Source organism: Kogia breviceps, chromosome 9 (genome assembly GCF_026419965.1).
Source record: "Kogia breviceps isolate mKogBre1 chromosome 9, mKogBre1 haplotype 1, whole genome shotgun sequence".
Lineage (NCBI taxonomy): Eukaryota > Metazoa > Chordata > Mammalia > Artiodactyla > Physeteridae > Kogia > Kogia breviceps.
In genome coordinates, this window is record NC_081318.1 from 81,283,776 (window position 1) to 81,306,552 (window position 22,777).

Below are 22,777 nucleotides of genomic sequence, written 5' to 3' on the forward strand. Positions count from 1 at the left end.
TGAGCCACAACTAGTGAGCCTGTGCACCACAACTACTGAAGCTGGTGTGCCTTGAGCCCGTGCGCCATTTATTTTTGGAGAATAAAACCACCTCTGAGTGATTACAATTTAGACCAGCTAGACAAAATTCTTTATCACCTGTTCTTCTCAAACACTGATAAACGGAACAAGTTTTACTAAGGATAACAGTCTAATGGTATTCTGGAGTTCATATAGGCAATATGGTTTACGACCTTGATGCTGGATCATAACATTTCAATGGTATAAATGCTATTAATTGTCTATTTGTTCAACAATTAATATCTCATGTGATCTGAGTTCAGACTGGAGTTATCCTGGTTGGTTTCTGTCTATTGCAGATTTCTTCCAGTTTGAAAGGACAAGAGCAATACAGCTTACTGTACAAAATGTCTTGAAACTAAATGATGATATAATCTACATTCAATTAATTTATACATACCCTACTGTAGAAAAGGGTTTGTTACAGTGGCAGAGCCCGGTAATTATGTAAAACTGAAACCTTTATCTGTACTGGTTCAAGTCCTCTTCCTAAGAATATGTTTATAATCAACAGTTTTTCACAAATTACCCAATTTAATTCACCATAGCATTCCTCATATTAACTAAATGGAAAATCCTAAGCTATATACAAATCCAGAAAGGGTCAACAATCATCAGCCCCCATGAATTATTACAACCCATTGTTGAGGCATTCAAATTATTTATTAAAGAACCACTATGTCCATCAACATCAGCAATTTATATATTATTGCCCCAATGCTAGCCTTAACCCTGGCTCTCACAACATGAATTCCTCTTCCCATATCTTATCCACTAATTAATATAAACGTAGGCATATTATTTATATTAGCCATATCACACCTAGCCATTTATTCCATCCTCAGTTCTGGATGAGCTTCACATTCAAAATACTCACACACTGGAGCTCTAGGGACAGTAGTATAGACAATCTCATAGGAAGTAATGTAGCAGTTATTCTATTCTCAGTCTTACTGATAAATGGATCATTTACACTTTCAACCATAATTATTACACAAGAACACCTATGACTAATTTTCTCCTGACCACTACCCAGAATTTGATTATCTCCGCTGTAGCAAAAATCCAATGAAGCCTCACTTGATTTAACAGAATTAGAATCAAAACCTGTAATTGTCTTCAATGTCAAAAATCTAGCAGGCCCATTCACCCCGTCCTTCCTAGAGAATATGTCAATTTCCTTATAATAAACATTTCCACAACAATCCATTTTTAGGAGCATTCAACTATCCCTAGGTGCCAGAATTATATACAGCCCAAGTCATCATTAAAACACATCTAACAGGGCTTCCCTGGTGGCGCAGTGGTTGAGAATCCGCCTGCCGATGCAGGAGACACGGGTTCGTGCCCCGGTCCGGGAAGATCCCACATGCCGCGGAGCGGCTGGGCCCGTGAGCCATGGCCTCTGAGCCTGTGCGTCGGGAGCCTGTGCTCCGCAACGGGAGAGGCCACAACAGTGAGAGGCCCGCGTACCACAAAAAAAAAAAAAAAAAAAAAAAAAAAAACACATCTAACAATCTCCTTTCTATGAATTTAAACATCCTACCCACAATTTTGACATGATCAATGTATACATCTCTTATAAATTTTTTTTACTACTAACATTAGCCCAATGTATATGGAAGTTTCACTACCTGTCATCGTACCAAGCAACCCACCACAAACTTAAGAAATATATCTGACAAAAGAGTTACTTTGATAGAGTAAATCATAGAGGTTTCAATGCTCTTATTCCTGGAATTGAATTCTTCCTAAGAATTTTACATTCTCCATGCTACCACATTACACCACATGCTATATACTAAGGTTCTCTAAGTAAGCTTCAGGCCCATACCCCCAAAATGTTGTCATATATCCTTCCTGTACTAATAAACACTCATTGTCTTTACTCTCATTCTACTGACCATTATCTCAGGAAATATAATTGTATAAGAAGCTCACACTGGTTAATGGTATCCCCATTCTAATAAAAAACACGAACCCATAAGCTACAGAAGCATCCAACAAATATTTCCTAAAACAATCCACCACATCAATACTACTTATAACGGCTATTATCATTAATCTAATATACTCTGGTCAAGGAACACAATGAATAACAATAATCTTTAATCCAGCAGCATCCACCCTCATGACAATCGCCTTTGTCACAAAAGTAGGACTTTCCCCATTTCACTTCTGAGTGCCTGGAGTCACACAAGGTGTCCCATGAACAGCAGACCTGATGCTAACAACATGATAAAATTGCACCCTTATCAGTTTTATATCACATGTCACCATCCATCAACCTAAAAATACTATTAATCATAGTGATATTATAAGTCGTAGCTGGAGGCTGAGGCAGACTTAACCATACTCACCTGAAAAAATTACACTCTCCTCACCAATTGCCCATATAGGATGAATAACAGCTATTATAATGTATACTCAGATTATAACAATCCTAAACATACTAATTTATGTCATAACAACACTATCTTCTTCTTATTTATGCAAAGATCATGTACTACAAGAGTATCATTATCACACAGATCAGGTAAAACACCTCTCATCACAATTCTTCTCCTCACCCATATAGTATCCTTAGGACATCGTCCATCACTATCAGGGTTTTTACACAAATGAATACTTATCCAAGAGATAACAAAAATGACAACATCATTCTACCAACATTAATAGCCATCATAGCAGTCCTCAGCATATATTTCTACTCGCAGCTAACATACTCCACATCACTAACTGTATTCCCTTCCTTAAACAACACAAACACAAAGCAATTTGCACATACAAAGAAATAACCTTCCTATCATTACCAATCATAAAACCCAGACAATTACTACACATAACACCCATTCTACCAGTGCTGGACTAGGAATTTAGGTTAGTTCTGACCAAGAGCTTTCAAATCCCTAAACCAATAAAATTTACTTAATTCCTAAAAATAGGGATTGCAGGACTTCATCCTACATCAATGGAATGTAAAGCACGCATTGTAATTAAGCCAAATCTTTACGAGATTGATGAGTTTTAACCCCAGGAAACTTTAGCTAACAGGCAAATCCTCTAGTCAACTGACTTCAGTCTACTTCTCCTTCATTTGAGAAAGAAATAAAGGGAAAAAAAGGCAGGAAAATCACCGGCAGAATTGAAGCTGCTTCTCTGAAGTTACAATTCGATTTGTTGATTCACCACAGGGGTTGCGAGAAAGAGGGCTCAATCTCTGTCTTTAGAGTTTCAGTCGAATGCTAGCTCAGTCACTTTACCTCTGTTCATACACTGCTGATTATTTTCAACCAATCACAAAGATATCGATTTTATATTTGGTGCTTGAGCTGGAGTAGCAGGCAGCACCTTGTGTATATTAATCCAGGACGAGCTATGCTAACCTGGAGTGCTACTTGGAGATGCCCACATCTATAAGGTGGTCATAACAGTCTCTGCACTTGTAATAATTTTCTTTATTGTTGTACCCATTGTATTGCAGGGTTTGAAAACTCACTTGGGCCGCTAATAACTCAGACACCTGAGGTACCATTTCCCCGAATAAATCATGTAAACTTTTGACTACTTCCCCCATCATTCTTACCCCTCCTCATGTCACCAATATTAGAAGCTGGTTCTGGTACCAGTGGACCGTGTATTCAGCTCTAGCCTGCAATCTGGCCCACGCAGGAGCCTCTGTCGACATAAGCATTTCCTCATTACATTTAGTAGGCGTCTCTTCACTACTTGGTGCTATTATTTTTATAACTATTGTCTTTCATACAAAACGAGCAGTCATATCCCAATACCAAACACCATTATGTGTTTAATCTTCCCCAACTATAGCCATATTACTATAATTACCACTCTCAGTCCGAGCAGCCAGAACTGCCATACTGTTAAGAGACAGAAATCTCAACACTGCTTTCGTGACATTGAAGGAGGAGACTGAATCCTATATCAACACCTATTTTGATTTCTTGGTCACCCTGAAATCTCTATTCATGGCCTACCAGGGTTTGTTATAAACTCACATATCATTACATACTATTTAGGACAAAAAGTACCTTTCAACTATTTGGGAATAGTATGAGTCATGCCCACTGACTTTTTAGGATTTCTCTTGTGGGCCCATCACATATTTACCATAGGAATAGCTGTCCACTCAGGAGCATATTTTGCAAAAGCTATCCCTACAGGAGTGGGCTTTCTCTGGTTGCAGTGAGTGGCAGCTACTCTTCATTGTAGTGCAGGGCCTTTTTCATTGCAATGGCTTCTCTTGTTGCAGAGCACGGCCTCTAGGCACATGGGCTTCAGTAGTTGTGCCTTGCAGGCTCTAGAGGGCAGGCTCAGTAGTTGTGGAGTTTGGGCCTTTTGCTCCACGGCATGTGGAATCTTCCCAGACGAGGGCTCGAACCTGTGTCCACTGAATTGGCAGGCGAATTCTTAACCACTGCACCATCAGGGAAGTCCCTGGTTAGCAACTGTTCACAGAGGTAATATTATATGACCTCCCACTATATTATGAGTTTTAGGCTTTAGTATTTCTTTTTACAGTAAGAGGTTTGACAGTAATCATCTTAGCCAACTCATTCCCGGACACTGTCCTCCAGGATACATACTATGTAGCAGCACACTTACATGACGTAGTGCCCATGGGAGCAGCCTTCACTATTATAAGAGGCTTCCTACACTGATCCCCACTATTCTCACGTTACACAGTTAACTCAATATGAGCAAAAATTCACTTCACAAGTATATCTGTAGTAGTAAATATGACTTCCCACAGCACTTCCTTGGCCTCTCAGGGACGTCACTATGTTAGTCTGAGTACCCTGAGGCACACACCACATGAAAAATTTTGTCTTTAGGCTCATTCATCTCAGTAGCAGCAGTAATGCTAATAATAATCTTCACACTTTGAAAAGCATTTGCGTCTAAACAAGAAGTCTTAGCCCTGGAAACTGCTACTCCTACCAAACGTAGAATGGTTACACAAATGTCCTCCACCATATCCTATGTTTCAAGATCCTACCTAAGTAAATGTAAAATAAGGAAGGTCTCAAGTCCTTTTCAACCACTTTCAAGCCAACACCATAACAATTATGTCTTTCTCAATAAATGAGATAAAAGTAATAAGTGATGTAAATTTTTCAAAGTTAAATTATAGGCTAAAATACTGTATATCACGAAGGCATATCAATTTCATCTAGGCCCTCAAGATACAACATCACCGATTATGGAAGAACATTTACATTTTCATCATCACACATTAATAGTGACTTTTAAAAGAAGTTCTCTAGTCCTCTATATTATTTCACTAATATTGAAAACTAAACTAACTCATATACATACAATAGATGCACAGGTAGAGAAAATGTGAACAATTTACCAGCCATTATTGTAATCTGAATTGCCCTATCATCATTGTGAATCCTTTACATGATACGTGAAATCAATAACTCTTCCCAAACCATAAAAACTATGGGTCAGTAATGATACTGAAGCTACAAATACACAGATTATGAAGATTTAAATGTTGACTCCTCTGTAATCCCCACATCAGAGCTAAAACCAGGAGAATAATGACTAATAGAAGTCAACAACCGTGGAGTTAGAGATACTCACTGAATATTAGTTTCATCTGAAATTGTTGTACACTCTTGAGCTGTTCCTTCTCAGGCCTAAAAAGGGCTGCTATCCCAGGACGCCTAAATTAAAGAATCTTAATACCAACAGGACCAGGCCTATGTTGTGGACAATGATCAGTAGAGGTCACTTTCCTGAGTTCAAAGACAGGACAGAAGGATATGGCTGAGATATGGGGTGAATCTGGAGCCCATGGGCATGCACTCTCCAAGCTCCAGGATAGGAATGAGGCCTCTGGGGTCCCAGGCCACCCCACACCCTCCCAAACAGGATCTTGGCAACATTCTTTGTCAGAGATGAGGCAACCTAACACTTGTCATGCCACGATGTTGTGTCCTATGTGGGCCCCATGCTCTGGGAACCACACCCACACTCTTCGGGTCCATGCTACAGGATCCTTCGTGCCTCAGGAGTAGAGACCACATAGCAAGCAGTTCCCTCCCCAACCAGCAGGAGGAGGGGAGGAGGGCAGTGGCACCAGGGGAATCTCACTCAGACAACAACACCCAGGGGTGCCAGCAGGGATAGTGATGACGCAGATGAGGCACAGACCAAGAGATGGGACCAGAGGGCGCAAAAGGCAGCTGGTCAGGTCCTGGCCCAGCTGCAACACAGATACCTTTGTCCCTCATACACCCCTTCCTCATATACCCCCTCCTTAAATGCAGATTCTTCAGATGCAAACAGGCAGAGCTTCAGACTGAAAGTCAGCTCTTCTAAAATGACCCATCAGCAAACACTGCAGGATTCTACTCCAGTGGGGACCCCTGGAGTTGACAACTCAGGGACTGAAGTGGACATCGGGGCCAGGGCCAGTGTGAGGGGATGGGGAGTGAGACTTTCATGGTTGTGGAATTTTGGTTTTGCAAGGTGAAAGTTCTAGGCATGGTGTTGATGGCTCCACGAGAAAGTGAATAGATCGGATGCCACAGAAACGTGCACTTAAAATGGTGACGATGGTAAAGGGTATGTGACATGTGTTTTATTTCACTGAAAATAAATTCATAAAATAATGTCTTTTTAAATGAGATTCCATTTCGACTGCCGTTCATCACAAATGTCGGAGGCCCAAACACAGTCCCCTACCTTAGGGACCATCACGGTACCCTCACATGACACATGGGAGACCATTCTCAGGGTGGCCTAGTCTGTGCTCACCTGACCTCTGTCCAGGCAGTGGTGACCCCCATAGATTAGACATATGATATGCTATGATATTAATATGACACTACCAAACGTTGTCACTCACCAGAACAAAGAGCAGCAACCCACTCAAACATACATGACCTCATATAAATGTGACAAGATTAAGGGAAGAAAAGGATCCACCGGTTGATCAGGGCAACACCCTTAATGCAGAGGTTGGAAATCTCAAAAGGGAATAGACACACTGCAGGCAAAGAGCACATAGGGGTCTCCCCATACATGTGATCCTGACGCATGCAGGTGTGGTGAGACCCACACAGTCCCCGCGCCCTATACCTGGGTCACACATCTACACTCACCACGGTGAACCCACCTCCCCAGACCCTGCACCTAAAGTCACACGTTCTCTTGCAACAGGTGACCCCTCCTCGCCAGACCCCCGCACCTGGGTCACATGTCCACAGTCCCAGGGTGAGCTGCCCTCCCCAGACTCCCCCAACTGGGGTCACACGTGCACATTCTCCAGAGTGACCTCACCTCCCCAGACCCTGCACCTGGGGTCACACGTCCCCTTGGTCAGGACACCATAGTTCTGCTGCTTGCTTCCCTAATGTGGAAACAAGCTGGGTTCCTGGGACCTCCTGGAATGGGAAAAAGTGTAAGGTGCGTCTCCTCTCCCCACACTTGTCCCAGAGAAGTCCTCCTCTTTTCACTTTGGTTCTGTGTGATTTTACCTCTTTTTAAAGCTTTCATGCTAGAGTTGAACACATAACTTGGTTCTGGCAGGTGCAGTCCTTTCTTGTCTCCCTTACTTGTTGAGAAAACTCACAGGACAGCAGGGCTGAAAGCCGAGAGGCAGCTCTGGACGCTGCTGAGTAGGGATGGGAGACTGGAAGGAGAGTTCAGCAGCAGTCTCAGCTGTTGCCCATCGGCCTTTTGCCCGATCTGCGTGCCCTGCAATCAATTCACCAGCTAAACCTGCCTCCCTACGCACAATGCACATGCTGGTAAATTGGAATAATCGACAGGTAGCCCTCCTGAGGATTCTCCACGGGCCCCAAGGAAGGTGAACCTTGCAGGAATAAATACTAAGGCCCCGACCATAGCACTGACCCTTGGGAGGACCAGGTCACCACACTCAGAAGAGAGGCCGTTACCTAGACAAGCCCACCTCAGCTCCAGAACACAGGCATCTAAGCACTGACGTTCAGATGCAGTCACGGAGCTTCCCAGTACTGGGGCCAGGCGGGGTTTCTACCCAGGTCCCCATACTCCTAGCGTAAACAGAACATGGTCAGGTCTAAATCTTCTTATTATAGGCAACACATGGTCAGCTCCAAACATACACAGTAGATAGGACATGGAGAGGTCTAAATTTACCCTGTAGACAGAACTTGATCATGTTTAAACTAGCTTAGGGCTGATCTCATAGGAGGTACAGATCACACATATGGGTCTCTCATCTTTGGACACCCACATCAGGAAACTGAACAATATCGTTGTCATTAAACATTTCAACAGGCAAAACAGAAATGTTACCAGTGTCTCTGGCCACCTGATGGTCAGGATCCACGTGTGATCTAAGAACTTCTCAGAGTGCAGCCCAGTCTGCTGCCAGGCCAGACAAGAAGTGGCCTGATTCCAGCCTCCCAGGCTTCCAGAAGGAGACGGCCGCACAGGAGACCCAGGCAGGACAGTTCTGCATGGTGCAGGCCGGGAGATCCGGTCTGTCCATTCCACTGGCCGATTCCGGCCGGGGCGCTCAGGGCCGCTGAGAGCCCTGCACTCAGATCCTGCCTCCCTGAAGCGTGTGCGTGTGTGTGTGTGTGTGTGTAGAGGGGGCGGTGGCTGACGGCTCCCATGGTTCCCATCCCGGGCACCACGCTGTCTTCGAAGGGAGACATGGGGAGAGGTAGGGGCACAGAAGCCATTGGAGAGGAGAACCCACTGCGGAAACAATTGCACACTGGCACACCCCACTCGGGGACCGGAGAGCCTTCGTGGGCCGAATGTCACCCCTCAGCCTCCACCCCCGAGGGCAGGGTGCCTGCCTTTTCAACAGCACAGGGTCTCACATGAAGTAGCCTCAGTGGGGACTGTCACCCCCCCCTACTCCTGATACTGAGTTTGAGGAGAACGAACCCCCTTAACTGGGCGATGGGACCCTGTGATGAAAGATGTGGCGCCCCATCCAAGTCGGGGCCTGGCTGACACATGGGAACACAGGAGCCACGTGCAGGGCCTGGAGGCCAGGCCAACAGGAGGGGCACCCCCAGCCCTGGCCGGGCTCTCCAACTGTGACTTTGTAGCTTATAGGGGACCCGGGGCAGGTGACTGAATGTAATGGGGGCCTAAGATGGACCCTGAATGGGGTTTAAAGAAGCTGTGAAGGATGTTACTGAGACAGTGACAGTCATTGGAAGACAGATCCTGTGTCAGGACATCCTGCTCCATCCATTTAAATCCCTGAGATCTCTGATCTTTACGTGGAAAAGCAGGAACGTTAGAGCAGATGTGTGCAGACATATCTTGGAGCACAATTCAGTCTGCAACCAACTTGCAAATGGTTTCAGAAAACACACAGTTGTGCACAGAGGCAGGCACAGCACCCACATAAACATATGCATGTGCACAGCACAAATATATTCACACACTAGCATATGAACACACATGCACGCATATACCCATACAGACACTAACGTGTGCAAGTGTACATACCTATGGACATGCACAGCATATGTAGGCAAACAGGCACATGCACACACGTAGCACAAACAGAGGGAAAAAAGTGAATCCGTAAAGAATTAATTCCTGAACACAAGTGAAGCTGACATGTATTTTCCCTTTTTCTTAGCTTTGATGTTTTTCACAATAAAAAGTTTAAGAAAAAAGTTGATGGCAAATGACTTTAGATTCAAAGGACTTTCTGACGTTATTCCACAATTATTATGACATGAGAAATGAATGTAGATATTACATGTGTCCACTAATGGATGAATGGAGAAGAAAAACACGGTCCATCAATACAAGAGAATGTTATTCAGCCTAAAAAGGAAGGCAATTCTGACACAGCCTTCAGCAGGGATGAGCCTTGAGGGCATTATGCTCAGTGATGTAAGCTAGACACAAAACAACACACAGTGCTGGATCCATTCACACAAGGCCCTTAGAGCAGTCAGGAACATAGAGACAGAATGTAGGATGTTGAGTGCCAGGGGCTGAGGGAGGGAGAATGGGGAGTGAGTGTTTAATGGGGACTGTTTCAATGTTGCAAGATGAGAAAGTTCTGGAGGACGATGACGGTCAGATTTGCACAACAGTGCCAATTACTTCTTCACCCTGAAATGTGCACTTAAAAATGGTTAAGATACTAAATTTTATGTTATGTGTTTTGGACCACAAGTTTTAAAACTTTTTAAAACCAACAGGAAATAGTCCATGAATACCACTAGATGCACAACTTCACTAACCACCGAGGGATTAAAAGCAAAAGAAAAATACTGTGCAGACACCTACCAAAATGGCAGACATGAAAGACATAGTATCAAATATCAGCAGGCTGTGGGGCAATGGAAAGCCTGGTACGCAGCGGGGGGATGCAACCACTTCTGAAACAATCGGGCCTCAGAGAGTGAAGTCCCTGCACACAGACCCGCAGGGCTCCTCCCAGCTGAACACAAACCCAACGGCCCTGCACCAGGACACACGGACATGGGCTCCGCAGCCACACGAGCCAAACCTGAAGGAACCTGAAGGCCATCACAAGCAGATGCAGAAATGAACCATGCACGCTCCTATGAAGGAATATTCCACAGCAATGGAGTACATTTTGTTTGAAGTTCGTAAAACTATAAAAATTATATTTTTAAAAAAACGCTATTGGGCTTCCCTGGTGGCGCAGTGGTTGAGAATCCGCCTGCCGATGCAGGGGACACGGGTTCGTGCCCCGGTCCGGGAAGATCCCACATGCCGCCGAGCGGCTGGGTCCGTGAGCCATGGCCGCTGAGCCTGCGCATCCGGAGCCTGTGCTCCGCAACAGGAGAGGCCACAACAGTGAGAGGCCCGCGTATCACAAAAAAAACAAAAAAAAAACAAAAAAAAACGCTATTCACAAGATGAAAGGATCCCATGGACACAATGCTGAGCCATCAAGAGCAATAAAGCAGCATGCATGGTACACGCACTTACCAACTTGGAACTAGGCAAAGCTGGGCTGCGTTGTGCAGAGATGCATCTCTGGGTGAAAACTCTGAGGACAAGTCACTGGCACAAAATCAGGAGAACAGCTACCTCATGGTGGGGAGGAGGCTGTGACGAGGGAAAGGCACTCCTGGGTGTCCACTCATCATGTTCTGTTTCTTGATCTTTATGATTATTCTTTACATGTATATAACCTAATCCTTAATATGTACTTTCAGCTTATCATTTTTGTTTAGTAAAAAGGGAGTCTCCCCAACAAAGTAGAAGGAGCCCTGTTTCTCCCAGGGAAAAAAAGGAATAGTTTCTACCAGTGAAATCTCGATACCATGGCTGCTTCAACCATCAAGTCTGACAGCAACTCCTGTGAGAGGGGCACCGGGGCCACGACACTCAGAAGGACGCTCGGGGGCCTCAGTCCTGGGTCATTGCCTCTGAGGAGTCTGCGGCACCTGTCCAAAAAAAAAAAGTCATTTGCCATTAACTCTTTTCTTAAAGTTTTTATTGTGAAAAACATCAAAGCTAAGAAAAAGGGAAAAATATATGTCAGCTTCACTTGCTTTCAGGAATTAATGCTTTAAGAACTCACTTTATTCCATGTGTGTGTTCTACGTGTGTGCATGTGCCTGTTTGCATACATATGCTGTGCATGTGCATAGGTATGTGCACTTGCACACGTTAGTGTATGCATAGGCATATGCGTGCATGTGTGTTCATATGCTAGTGTGTGAATATATTTGTGCTGTGCACGTGCATATGTTTGTGTGTGTGCTGTGTCTACCTGTGTGCACACCTGTGTGTTTTCTGGAACCACTTGCAAGTTGGTTGCAGACTGAATTGTGCCCCAGATATGTCTGCACGCACCTGCTCTAACAATCCTGCATAGCCACATAAAGTGCAGAGATCTCAGGGAGTTAGATGGATGGAGAAGGATGTCCTGACACAGGGTCTGTCTTCCAATGACTGTCACTGTCTCAGTAACATCCTTCACACGTTCTTTAAGCCCCATTCAGGGTCCAGTTTAGACCCCATTACATTCAGTCACCTGCCCCAGGTCCCTTAACGCTACAATGTCACAGTTGGAGAGCCAGACCAAGGCTGGAGGTGCTCATCCTGTTGGCCTGGCCTCCAGGCCCTGCACTTGGCTCCTGTGTTCCCATCTCTCAGGCTCACCCCGACTTGGATGGGGCCACCACCTCTTTCCTCACAGGGTCCCATCGCCCAGTCAAGGGTGTTCATTCTCCCCAAAATGAACATCAGGAGTGGAGGAGTGGGTGACAGTCCCCACTGAGTCTCCTTCATGTGAGACGCTGTGCTGTTGAAAGAGCAGGCGCCCTGCCTTTGGGGGTGGGGGGTGGCATGCGACCCACGATGGGTAGGCCGGTCCCCGGGTGGAGCGAGCCAGTGTGCAAGGAGCTCCGCAGTGGGTACTCCTCTTCAATGGCTTCTGTGCCCCTATCTCTCCCCATGTCTCCCCTCGAAGATAGCGCAGTGCCTGGGATGGGAGACATGGGAGCGGTCAGCCACTGTCTCCTCTACACACACACACACACACACACACACACACACACACACACACACGCGCACACACATGCACACACACATGCTGCAGGGAAGCAGGACATGAGTGCAGGCTCTCAGCTGCCCTGAGCGCCCCGCCCGGAATCGGCGAGTGGAATGGACAGACCGGATCTCCCAGCCCAGACCCTGAACAACTGTCCTGCCTGGGCTTCCAGTGTGGCCTCCTCCTTCTGGAAGCCTGGGAGGCTGGAATCAGGCCACTTCTTGTCTGGCCTGGCAGCAGACTGGGCTGCACTCTAAGAAGATCTTGGATCACACGTGGATCCTGACCATAAAGTGGCCAGAGACACTGGTAATATTTCCATTTTGCCTGTTGAAATGTTTAATGACAATGATATTGTTCAGTTTCCTGATGTGGGTGTCCAAAGATGAGAGACTCATATGTGTGATCTGTACCTCCTATGAGATCAGCCCTGAGCTAGTTTAAACATGATCAAGTTCTGTCTACACGATAAATTTAGACCTCTCCATGTCCTATCTACATTTTATCTTTAGAGCTGACCATGTGTTGTCTATAATAAGAAGATTTAGAACAGACCATGTTCTGTGTACGCTAGGAGTATGGAGAGGTGGGAAGAGAGCCAGCCTGGCCTCAGTACTGGGAAGCTCTGTGCCTGCATATGAAAGTCAGTGCTTAGATGTCTGGGGTCTGGAGCTGAGGTGGGCTTGTCTAGGTAACAGCCTCTCTTCTGAGTGTGGTGACCTGGTCCTCCCAAGGGTCAGTGCTAGAGTCGGGGCCTTAGTCTTTATTCCTGCAAGGTTCACCTTCCCTGGGGCTCGTGGAGAATCCTCAGGAGGGCTACCTGACAATAATTCCAATTTACCAGCATGTGCATTGTGCGTAGGGAGGCAGGTTTAGCTGGTGAATTGATTGCAGGGCACGCAGATCGGGCAAAAGGCTGATGGGCAACAGCTGAGACTGCTGCTGAACTCTCCTTCCAGTCTGCTGTCCCTACTCAGCGGCGTCCAGAGCTGCCTCTCGGCTTTCAGCCCTGCTGTCCTGTGAGTTTTCTCAACAAGTAAGGGAGACAAGAAAGGACTGCGCCTGCCAGAACCAAGTAATGTGTTCAACTCTAGCATGAAAGCTTTAAAAAGAGGTAAAATCACACAGAACCAAAGTGAAAAGAGGAGGACTTCTCTGGGACAAGTGTGGGGAGAGGAGACCCACCCTACACTTTTTCCCATCCCAGGAGGTCCAAGGAATCCAGCTTGTTTCCACATTAGGGAGCAAAGAGCAGAGCCACGGTGCCCTGACCAAGGGGATGTGTGACCCCAGGTGCAGGGTCTGGGGAGGTGAGGTCACCCTGGAGTATGTGCACATGTGACCCCAGTTGGGGGAGTCTGGGGAGGGCAGTTCACCCTGGGACTGTGGACATGTGACCCAGGTGGAGAGGTCTGAGTAGGAGGGGTCACCTGTTGCAAGAGAACGTGTGACTTTAGGTGCAGGGTCTGGGGAGGTGGGGTCATGTGTTGAGAGAGAGTGCGTTACTTTAGGTGCAGGGTCTGGGGAGGTGGGGTCACTGTGGTGAGTGTGGATGTGTAACCCCAGGTATAGGGTGTGCGGACTCTGTGGGTCTCACCACATCTGCATGGGTCAGGATCACATGTATGAGGAGACCGCATATGTGTTCTTTACCTGCAGTGTGTCTTTACCCCTTTGAGATTTCCAACCTCTGCATTAAGGGTATTGCCCTGATTAACCGGTGGTTCCTTTTCTTCCCTTAACCTTGTCACATTCATATGAGGTCATGCATGTTTGAGTGGGTTGCTGTTCTGGTGAGTGACAACGTTTGGTGGTGTCATTTTAATATCATAGCATATCATATGTCTATTCTATGGGGGTCACCACTGCCTGGGTCCCCCTGGACAGAGGTCAGGAGAGCACGGACTAGGCCACCCTGAGAATGGTCTCCCATGTGTCATGTGAGGGTACCGTGATGGTCCCTAAGGTAGGGGACTGTGTTTGGGCCTCCGACATTTGTGATGAACGGCAGTCGAAATGGAATCTCATTTAAAAAGACATTATTTTATGAATTTATTTTCAGTGAAATAAAACACATGTCACATACCCTTTACCATCGTCACCATTTTAAGTGCACGTTTCTGTGGCATCCGATCTATTCACTTTCTCGTGGAGCCATCAACACCATGCCTAGAACTTTCATCTTGCAAAACCAAAATTCCACAACCATGAAAGTCTCACTCCCCATCCCCTCACACTGGCCCTGGCCCCGATGTCCACTTCAGTCCCTGAGTTGTCAACTCCAGGGTCCCCACTGGAGTAGAATCCTGCAGTGTTTGCTGATGGGTCATTTTAGAAGAGCTGACTTTCAGTCTGAAGCTCTGCCTGTTTGCATCTGAAGAATCTGCATTTAAGGAGGGGGTATATGAGGAAGGGGTGTATGAGGGACAAAGGTATCTGTGTTGCAGTTGGGCCAGGACCTGACCAGCTGCCTTTTGCGCCCTCTGGTCCCATCTCTTGGTCTGTGCCTCATCTGCGTCATCACTATCCCTGCTGGCACCCCTGGGTGTTGTTGTCTGAGTGAGATTCCCCTGGTGCCACTGCCCTCCTCCCCTCCTCCTGCTGGTTGGGGAGGGAACTGCTTGCTGTGTGGTCTCTACTCCTGAGGCACGAAGGATCCTGTAGCATGGACCTGAAGTGTGTGGGTGTGGTTCCCAGAGCATGGGGCCCACATAGGTCACAATATCGTGGCATGACAAGTGTTAGGTTGCCTCATCTCTGACAAAGAATGTTGCCAAGATCCTGTTTGGGAGGGTGTGGGGTGGCCTGGGACCCCAGAGGCCTCATTCCTATCCTGGAGCTTGGAGAGTGCATGCCCATGGGCTCCAGATTCACCCCATATCTCAGCCATATCCTTCTGTCCTGTCTTTGAACTCAGGAAAGTGACCTCTACTGATCATTGTCCACAACATAGGCCTGGTCCTGTTGGTATTAAGATTCTTTAATTTAGGCGTCCTGGGATAGCAGCCCTTTTTAGGCCTGAGAAGGAACAGCTCAAGAGTGTACAACAATTTCAGATGAAACTAATATTCAGTGAGTATCTCTAACTCCGCGGTTGTTGACTTCTATTAGTCATTATTCTCCTGGTTTTAGCTCTGATGTGGGGATTACAGAGGAGTCAACATTTAAATCTTCATAATCTGTGTATTTGTAGCTTCAGTATCATTACTGACCCATAGTTTTTATGGTTTGGGAAGAGTTATTGATTTCACGTATCATGTAAAGGATTCACAATGATGATAGGGCAATTCAGATTACAATAATGGCTGGTAAATTGTTCACATTTTCTCTACCTGTGCATCTATTGTATGTATATGAGTTAGTTTAGTTTTCAATATTAGTGAAATAATATAGAGGACTAGAGAACTTCTTTTAAAAGTCACTATTAATGTGTGATGATGAAAATGTAAATGTTCTTCCATAATCGGTGATGTTGTATCTTGAGGGCCTAGATGAAATTGATATGCCTTCGTGATATACAGTATTTTAGCCTATAATTTAACTTTGAAAAATTTACATCACTTATTACTTTTATCTCATTTATTGAGAAAGACATAATTGTTATGGTGTTGGCTTGAAAGTGGTTGAAAAGGACTTGAGTCCTTCCTTTTTTTACATTTACATAGGTAGGATCTTGAAACACAGAATATGGTGCAGGGTATTCGTGCAATCATTCTAGGTTAAGAGTAGCAGTTTCTACTGCTGACACTTCTCATTTGTACACAAATGTTTTTCACAGTATGAAGATTATTAGCATTACTGCTGCTACTGAGATGAATGAGCCTAAAGACAAAATTTTTCATGTGGTGTGTGCCTCAGGGTACTCAGACTAACGTAGTGACGTCCCTGAGAGGCCAGAAAGTGCTGCAGGAAATCATATTTACTACTACAAATATACCTGTGAAGTGAGTTTTTGCTACTGCTGAGTTTAGTGTATAAGCTGATAATAGTGGGAATGCTTGTAGGAAGCCTCCTATAATAGTGAAACCTGCTCCCATGGGCACTACATCATGTATGTGTGCTGCTACATAGTATGCATCCTGGAGGACAATGTCTGGGGATCAGTTGGCTAAGATGATTCCTGTCAAACCTCCTACTGTAAAAAGGAAAATAAAGCCTAAAACTCATAATATAGTGGGAGGTCGTATAATATTTAATATTACCTCCATGAACAGTTGCTAACCAGGGACTTCCCTGGTGATGCAGTGGTTAAGAATTGGCCCGCCAATGCAGGGGAATCAGGTTCGATCCCCTGTATGGGAAGATTCCACATGCCGCGGAGTAAAAAGCCTTTGCATCACAACTACTGAGCCTGCCCTCTAGAGCCCGTGAGTCACAACTACTGAGCCCATGCGCCAGAGCCCGTGCTCTGCAACAAGAGATGCCACTGCAGTGAAAAGACCGTGCAACGCAACGAAGAGTAGCTGCCACTCACCACAAGCAGAGAAAGCCCATGTGCAGCAACCAAGACCCAACACAGCCAAAATAAAACAAGAAAAAAGAAAAATTAAAGAAAGAGTTGCTAATCAACTGGATGGATACTTTTGCTCCTGTAGGGATAGAAGTAATTACGGTAGCTTTTGCAAAGTATGCTCCTGAGTGGACAGCTATCCCTATGGTAAATGTATGATGGGCCCACAAGAGAAATCCTAAAAAGCCAGTGGACATGACTCATACTATTCCCAAATAGCTGAAAGGCATTTTTTGTCCTAAATAGTATGTAATGATATGTGAGTTTATAACAATCCCTGGTAGGCCATGAATACAGACTTCAGGGTGACCAAAGAATCAAAATAGGTGTTTTTATAGGATTTGGTCTTCTCCTACAGGGTCAAAGAAAGTAGTGTTGAGATTTCTCTCTCTTAACAGTATGGCAATTCTGGCTGCTCGGACTGAGAGTGGTAATTATAGTAATATGGCTATAGTTGGGGAAGATTAAACAAATAATTGTGTTTGATATTGGGGTATGACTGCTGGTTTCATATGAAAGACTATAGGAATAAAAGTAATAGCAACAAGAAATGAAGAGACACCTGCTAAATGCAAGGAGGAAATGGTTAGGTCAACAGAGGCTCCTGCGTGGGCCAGATTGCAGGCTAGAGCTGAATACACGGTCCACTGGTACCAGAACCAGCTTCTACTATTGGTGATATGAGTAGGAGTGAGAAGGATGGGGGAAGTAGTCAAAAGTTTACTTGATTTATTGGGGGAAATGCTACCTCAGGTGTCTGAGTTATTAGTGGCCCAAGTGAGTTGTCAAACCCTGCAATATAATGGGTACAACAATAAAGAAAATTATTACAAGTGCAGGGACTGTTATGACCACGTTACAGATTTGTGCATCTCCAAGTAGCGCTCCAGGTTAGCATAGCTCAGCCTGGATTAATATTCTTTTTTTTTTTTTTTTTTTTTTTTCTGTATGCGGGCCTCTCACTGCTGTGGCCTCTCCCGTTGCGGAGCACAGGCTCCGGACGCACAGGCCCAGCGGCCACGGCCCACGGGCCCAGCCGCTCCGCGGCATGTGGGATCCTCCCGGACCAGGGCACGAACCCGCGTCTCCCGCACCGGCAGGCGGACTCCCAACCACTGCGCCACCAGGGAAGCCCTGGATTAATATTCTTAAGGTGCTGCCTGCTACTCCAGCTCAAGCACCAAATAGTAATTATAAAATGCCGATATCTTTGTGATTTGTTGAAAATAATCAGCAGTGTATGAACAGAGGTAAAATGACTGAATTAGCATTTGACTGTAAATCTGAAGACAGAGATTGAGCCCTCTTTCTTGCAAATCCTGTGGTGAATCAACAAATTGAATTGTAATTTCAGAGAAGAAGCTTCAATTCTGCCAGAGATTTTCCTGCCTTTTTTGTTTTTTTCTTTCTCAAATGAAGGAGAAGCAGATTGAAGCCAGTTGACTAAAGGATTTGCCTGTTAACTAAAGTTTCCTGGGGTTAAAACTCATCAATATCATAAAGATTTGGCTTAATTACAATGTTTGCTTTACACTCAATTGATGTAGGATGAAGTCTTGCAATCCTTATTTTTAGAAACTAAGTAAATTTTACTTGTTTTGGATTTTGAAAGCTCTTGGTCTGAACTAACCTAAATTCCTAGTCCAGCACTGACAGAATGGGTGTTAGGTGTAGTAATCGTCTGGGTGTTATGATTGGTAATGATAGGAAGGTTATTTCTTTGTATGTGCAAATTGCTTTGTGTTTGTGTTGTTTAAGGAAGGGAATACAGTTAGTGATGTGGAGTATGTTAGCTGCGAGTAGAAATATATGCTGAGGACTGCTATGATGGCTATTAGTGTTGGTAGAATGAGGTTATCATTTTTGTTATCTCTTGGATAATTATTCATTTGGGTAAAAACCCTGATAGTGATGGGTGATGTCCTAATGATACTGTAATGGTGAGGAAAAGGATTGTGATGGGAGTTGTCTTATCTCATGTGTGTGATAATGATACTCTTGTAGCACATGATCTGGGCATAAATAATAAGAAGATAGTGTTGTTATGATATAAATTAGTATGTTTAGGATCGTTATAATTGGAATATACTTTATAATAACTGTTATTCATCCTATATGGGCAATTGATGAGGAGGGTGTAATTTTTTCCAGATGAGTCTGGCTAAATCTCCCTCAGCCTCCAGCTATGATTTATAATATCACTATGATTAATAGTATATTTAGGTTGATGGATGGTGACATGTGGTATAAAACTGATAGGGTTGCACTTTCATCATATTAATAGCATCAGGGCTGCTGTTCATGGGACGCCTTGTGTGACTTCAGGCACTCAGAAGTGAAATGGGGAAAGTCCTACTTTTGTGACAAAGGCGATTGTCATGAGGGTGGATGTTGCTGGATTAAAGATTTTTGATATTCATTGTGTTCCTTCACCAGAGTGTATTAGATTAATGATAATAGCCATTATAAGTAGTATTGGTGTGGTGGATTGTTTTAGGAAATATTTGTTGGATGCTTCTGTAGCTTATGGGTTCGTGTTTTTTATTAGAATGGGGATACCATTAACCAGTGTGAGCTTCTTATACAATTATATTTCCTGAGATAATAGTCAGTAGAATGAGAGTAAAAACAATGAGTGTTTATTAATAGAGGAAGGATATGCGACAACATTTTGGGGATATGGGCCTGACGCTTACTTAGAGAAGCTTAGTATATAGCATGTGGTGTAATGTGGTAACATGGAGAATATAAAATTCTTAGAAAGAGTTCAATTCCAGGAATAAGAGCATTGAAACCTCTATGATTTACTCTATCAAAGTAACTCTTTTTTCAGACATATTTCTTAAGTTTGTGGTGGGTTGCCTGGTATGATGACAGGTATTGAAAACTCTCATATACGTCGGACTAATGTTAGTAGTAAAAAAAAAAATTTATAAGAGATGTATACATTGATCATGTCAAAATTGTGAGTATGATGGTCAAATTCATAGAAAGGAGATTGTTAGATGTGTCTTAATGATGATTTAGGGTGCATATAATTCTGGCACCTAGGGATTGTCAAATGCTCCTAAAAATGGATTGTTGTGGAAATGTTTATTATAAGGAAATTGACATATTCTCTAGGAAGCATGGGGTGAATGGGCCTGCTAGATTTTCTACAATGAAGACAATTACAGGTTGTTTTTTTTTAACATCTTTATTTGAGTATAACTGCTTTACAATGGTGTGTTAGTTTCTCCTTTACAACAAAGTGAATCAGTTATACATATACATATGTTCCCATATCTCTTCCCTCTTGCATCACCCTCCCTCCCACCCTCCCTATCCCACCCCTCTAGGTGGTCACAAAGCACAGAGGTGAACTCCCTGTGCTATGCGGCAGCTTCCCACCAGCTATCTAACTTACATTTGGTAGTGTGTACATGTCCCTGCCACTCCCTCACATCCTCACTGCTTACCCTTCCCCCTCCCCATATCCTCAAGTCCATGCTCTAGTAGGTCTGTGTTTTATTCCCGTTCTACCACTAATCTCTTCATGACATTTTTTTTCTTAGATTCCATATATATGTGTTAGCATATGGTATTTGTTTTTCTCCTTCTGACTTACTTCACTCTGTATGACAGACTCCAGGTCTATCCACCTCATTACAAATAACTCAGTTTCATTTCTTTTTATGGCTGAGTAATATTCCATTGTATATATGTGCCACATCTTCTTTATCCATTCATCTGTTGATGGACATTTAGGTTGCTTCCATGTCCTGGCTATCGTAAATAGAGCTGCAATAAACATTTTGGTACATGACTCTTTTTGAATTATGGTTTTCTCAGGGTATATGCCTAGTAGTGGGATTGTGGGGTCATATGGTAGTTCTATTTGTAGCTTTTTAAGGAACCTCCATACTGTTCTCCATAGTGGCTGTATCAATTTGCATTCCCACCAGCAGTGCAAGAGTGTTTCCTTTTCTCCTCACCCTCTCCAGCATTTATTGTTTCTAGAGTTTTTGACGATGGCCAATCTGACCGGTGTGAGATGATATCTCATTGTAGTTTTGATTTGCATTTCTCTAATGATCAATGATGTTGAGCATTCTTTCATGTGTTTGTTGGCAGTGTGTGTATATCTTCTTTGGAAAAATGTCTATCTAGTTCTTTTGCCCATTTTTGGATTGTTTGTTTTTTTGTTATTGAGCTGCCTGAGTTGCTTATAAATTTTGACAATTACAGGTTTTGATTCTACTTCTGTTAAATCAAGTGAGGCTTCATTGGATTTCTGCTACTGTGGAGATAATCAAATTCTGGGTAGTGGTCAGGAGAAAATTAGTCATAGGTGTTCTTGTGTAATAATTACGGTTGAAAGTGTAAATGATCCATTTATCAGTAAGACTGAGAATAGAATAACTGCTACATTACTTCCTATGAGATTGTCTATACTACTGTCCCTAGAGCTCCAGTGTGTGAGTATTTTGAATGTGAAGCTCATCCAGAACTGAGGATGGAATAAATGGCTAGGTGTGATATGGCTAATATAAATAGTATGCCTACATTTATATGAATTAGTGGATAAGATACGGGAAGAGGAATTCATGTTGTGAGAGCCAGGGTTAAGGCTAGCATTGGGGCAATAATATATAAATTGCTGATGTTGATGGACATAGTGGTTCTTTAATAAGTAATTTGAATGCCTCAGCAATAGGTTGTAATAATCCATGTGAGCTGATGATTTTTGGCCCTTTCTGGATTTGTATATAGCTTAGGATTTTCCATTTAGTTAATATGAGGGATACTATGGTGAATTAAATTGGGTAATTTGTGAAAGAATGTTGATTATAAACATATTCTTAGGAAGAGAATTTGAACCAGTGCAGATAAAAGTTTCAGTTTTACATAATTACCGGGCTCTGCCACCGTGACAAACCCTGCTCTACAGTAGGGTATGTATAAATTAATTGAATGTAGATTATATCATCATTTATTTTGAAGACATTTTGTAAAGTAAGCCGTATTGCTCTTGTCCTTTCATACTGGAAGAAATCTGCAATAGACAGAAACCAACCAGGATGACTCCAGTCTGAACTCAGATCACGTGAGACTTTAATCGTTGAACAAAGTGACAATTAATAGCAGTTATACCATTGAAATGTCGTGATCCAGTATATCAAGGTCATAAACCATATTGTTGATATGAACTCCAGAATACAATTACACCGTTATCCCTAGTAAAACTTGTTCCATTTATCAGTGTTTTAGAAGAACAGGTGATAAAGAATTTTGACTAGCTGGTCTAAATTGTAATCACTCAGAGGAGGTTTTATTCTCCAAAACAAATGGCGCACGGGCTCAAGGCGCACCAGCTTCAGTAGTTGTGGCACGCAGGCTCAGTAGTTGTGGCACACTGGCTTAGTTGCTCCGTGGCACGTGGGATCTTCCCGAACCAGGGATTGAACCCGTGTCCCCTGAATTGGCAGGTGCATTCTTAACCATTGCATCACAGGGAAGTCCCAGAATCGCAGTCGCCATTTTAATACACCTTCAGCCCAAAGAATCCATGGAAGATTGTTACAGAAAATAAGAGAATAAAATATTGGAAGGACTATAACAGAAGCATATAGTACACTGTTCATATAGACACATCCCAAGCAGTTACAAAGTATATTAAAAAGGAGGCT